We start from the raw sequence: 4,310 nt of genomic DNA on the forward strand, positions 1-4,310 counted from the left end.
TTAAACGTTTCCTCTACCTTATACCCTTCTGGTATAAAAAACTCAACTCGAAATACCCAAAAATACTTGAAATACAGCTCTTGTTCATAAGTAAATATCTCTAATTTAGGCAATAAATATTTGACATAACGATAATGTTCTGTTAACATGTCACACGAAACTTAGGCATACAACACCTACTTGGCCTCATATCTGGTTATTTAGGCTTGGGCCAAATTCCGTGCCGCTGAGTGTATACAGGGTGTCCCGTAATGTAACGTCAAGCCGAAACTGGGTGTTGAGGCAAGTTGTGCTGGTTATCAGAAAAATATAAAAAAAAATCTATGTGGCATATTTTAAAAATAATAGGCATTTAAAAAAAATCAAAAAATTCTACTCCAGGTGACGGTCCTTTTGCTCGTGTTGCCACAAATCTTCACTTTTTCCAAATTTTTTTTTTGTTATGTAACCCTGAATAATGCTTCTCTAAATTGTTATCAAAATTACAAAACCAGCTGCTCCAGCTTGGATGAAAAAAATACATTATTCCCAAAAAAATTTTCAAAATAAAATTTTTGCCTTGTTTAAACTGACTGTACTGAAAAAAAAATGTACTACGCGAGTGTGGCAAGTGACGTCATAATTTGGCGCATTTAGTAAGGATTCCAAAATGGTATAACACTTGGTAAATTTTTGCTGTAATTGTCGACAATTTTTGTTTTTTTGGAAATAGTCCCGTTTTTAACTTTATCTACCTTGGTTAAAAATTATTATTCTAATGTGCCCAAAATTCAAGTTTCTGTGACTGACGACCGTACAGTCAGTCACAGAAACTTTTGTCACCATGACAGTAATTAGTAGTTGACATACTGTGACAAAAGTCACCCGTGCGCGCGCGCCTTTACTACCTGCTCTGCCTGCACTTGTACTTGGTAACAGGGATAATAAGGTGTAACATTTGAAAATGTTATTTTTTTTATTTTACGATTCAATGGATCATAAGTTTTTGAACGTAAATACGCTCGGGGCGAAGGGCGCGGGGAGTGCGCGCCGCAGGCGCAGCGTCTCGGCCAGAAACAGACTGCCACACTCGCGAGCCTCGCTTGAAACTTGAACTTGAGCACCCGCGTACCGCTTGATGCGGCGCGCGTCTTAATAAATCGATCTCGTTGGCGTTTTTTCATAGTGCGAGTTTAATAAAACTTTAATAAAACCTCACAGTTAATCAAACTTAAGTGTCTAGCCTACATTTCATCCCGTAACTGGGTAAGTTGTGCATCTCTTATTATTTGTTAAGATAGAGTATGTTCCTAAATAGTAATTAATGCTTTTTATAGTAGAAGTTAAGTGTTGTTGTAATCGCCCTTATAGCATAGATTTACGCTTATTAATATTTTAGCGAATTGTGTAGGTAAATTGGTTGGTATAAATTATGTTCCTTGAAGCGAAATTACTTAATTATTTTCTTATTAGCCATCAGTTAACTGTAACCGTTTCTGCTATCTACAACTGCCACTACATCCCAGTAAATTAAATGCCTAGACCTCTTCTAGTACTTGCTGGCCGTCTTCCCTAGCTTGGCTTATATTCTTCCGCCTGTTTGAAATCACCTAATCAAGATTCGTGGCAGTACAATCTCTTACCCCACACGAAGGCTAATATAAAACAATGTTTATGCAGGAATTACGGCCGGGCTCAGTTTGAGCTAGGACTTATTGTGGACCGTTCCGGAGGGGACAGAGAAGTGGACATCACGGCGTCCCACGGGGACCGCAGGAGGCCGCACAGGGGAGTCTGGCACAAGTGTTACGTGGAACCGATCTTTTTACAACCTACCCACCTGTACCTTAAAATCAAATATTTTTAAACTTAGATTAATAAATTTTGTAAACTTATTTTGCTCGTTTTATTAATTCTAAAAATTAATTTAAAACGTGACAAATGGCGCCCACTCTTATCGTGTAAAGGTTTAAAGATTGGTTCTACACTATAGCACTTTAGTTAATTTTTCTGGTGATGGTTGTGTGCATGTTGTTACTGTAAAACGATGATAGTAATTATTTTTCAGGCTATGTGTTAATATAGGTTTTATAAATAATTTAGTTTAGCAAGAGTTATTATTTTATATTGCGGTAATATTTTGTTTATATAAAAAAAAGCCAGTATTAACCGTTTATCACAGTTACTATAACTAATAGATAATTAAAAAAAAATTAAGCTACACCTACATAGCCTGAAGAATTTTTGTGTTTCTCCCTCTGATCAAATTATTATTTCTTAAGTATATATTTTTTTAAATTACTGCATCGTTCTAGATCAAAGTTGATTGTTGTGACAGAACGGATTTAACTGCTTTGGCTTTCCTGTCTATTTAGTTGCAGTAGATTTTTTTATTTTAGTTGCAGTATATTTTTTTTTTAGTTTTCTTTGCACAACATACCCAGAATTTTTCTTTCTCAAAATGGCTTATCCTATTAAATTTCTTCACCTTCAAAAATCAGAATTGCAATATGAGGTTACAATTAGAGGAGAAGTACCGGCTGGCACTGTTATAGAATTGAGGCGACAAGTATGTAAATTAACACAATTATATCCGTCGAATGACATCGCCGATTCATGTCTGGAATTGAGCGATGACATTAAGGGCATAGCAGAATCATTAACTAAAGTTAAGGCCAATTTAGAAAATTTGTCTATAACATTAGATGAAAATTTAATTGATCGCACACGCTCGCTCTTAAATCATGTACATCACAGGTTCCGGCGCCTGGAACAGCCTGAGCCAACATCCGAACTATTTTCAAAACTAAAAATAATAAAAAATACTATTGAGGAATACAATTCTGTCTACTCAAAGATTATCGAACCAGAAGAATTTTGCGATGCTGAACATAACCCAGATAAAGATAAAACTTCTTCGGGTGTCGATAACTTGAACGTCACTGTCCATTGTGATCGTGGTCTCTCATCGGACTTTTCTAAACTTAAATTTGATGGCAAAACTTGTGTCAGAGCATTTATTCAAAAAATTGAAGAATTCCGCATAGCAAAAAATGTTTCCGATGAAAAATTGATGTCTTATGCTTATGAATTATTTACAGGCGATGCTCTCCATTGGTTACGTTCTATTAGAGATGAAGTTAATGATTGGGATAATCTTGTTTCTCGACTAAGACAAGATTTTGACATATTTGATTATGATTACCGTATGATCACTGAAATACGTAATCGTACTCAAGGAGAGACAGAAAATATAATTGTGTATTTAGCTATAATTAAAGGAATGTTCTCTCGACTTAGCACATCTATGACTGAGAAGGATCAACTTGAAATCATATTACACAACATTCGCCCATGTTACTCAAATGTACTGGCAAATTGTCCCCATGTATCATCAATTTCCCAATTACAGACGCTTTGCCGGAACTATGAACAAGTAAAAGCCCGTTCTGAGAATTTTAAAGAACCAGTGGCATCATCTACCAAGTCATTGGCTCCTGAATTTGCTTATAGTGCACCTAATAAATTTCCACCTAAAAATTATAATAATTTCAAACCTTACTCTAATAATAAAATTCAAAATAATTCAAATAATGTATTTGCTATTTCACAATCAAAGTTTTGCTACCGATGCCGCTCGGATTCTCATGGTATGAAAGAATGCCCCGCCGAGCGTGTCATATTTTGTTTTAAATGCGGCAAGAAGGATGTTCGTTCTACAGAATGTCCGAATTGTAATAAATATAACATTACTAGCGAACAGAATAAAAAAAACGAATAAGTGAAAATTGCAGCAAAACAGCACACCCTTTCTTCGATAACTCGGATTGGCAGAAATGGTTGCTGACAATTAACAATTTTTTCTCATCTTATAATGTTGCTTCAATTTTCACTTCTAAACCGAGTAGTGATCCGCGTCCTTACGTAAAAATAAATATCGAGAACAACAAGGACTTAAATATTTATGGCTTACTTGATTCCGGTTCAGTAGTCAGTATTTTGGGTCAAGATTCTTATAAATCTATATTAAAGTTTGGTTATTCCTTGTTTAATGACCTTAAAATATCTGTCAATGCTGCTGGTGGCCAAAGACTTCAGTCTTTGGGTTATTTGCTTCTGCCAATTGTTTTTCATAACCAGACTCATGTCATAAAAGTGCATGTCATTCCAGAAGTTGACACTACTCTAATTCTGGGCATAGATTTTTGGAATCAATTTCAAATTCTACCTAAGCACTTAAATAATGTCGATTATCTTTCTAATGATCCTGGAATGCTTAGCATTTCCCTTGATTCTGAAAAGGTACTTCTCTGTAGCTATGAGCATCTCAG

General features: G+C 35.4%; 1 long non-coding RNA gene across 1 annotated transcript; it reads left to right on the forward strand.

Annotated features, from left to right (window-relative positions):
- Nucleotides 1-1,087: 1,087 nt before the first annotated feature.
- Nucleotides 1,088-1,874, forward strand: LOC135086347 (uncharacterized). Its single transcript, XR_010260428.1, has 2 exons — nt 1,088-1,245; nt 1,660-1,874. It is a non-coding gene; the product is annotated as an uncharacterized LOC135086347 (long non-coding RNA).
- Nucleotides 1,875-4,310: the final 2,436 nt, after the last annotated feature.

The sequence above is a fragment of the Ostrinia nubilalis genome, chromosome W (assembly GCF_963855985.1).
Source record: "Ostrinia nubilalis chromosome W, ilOstNubi1.1, whole genome shotgun sequence".
NCBI lineage: Eukaryota > Metazoa > Arthropoda > Insecta > Lepidoptera > Crambidae > Ostrinia > Ostrinia nubilalis.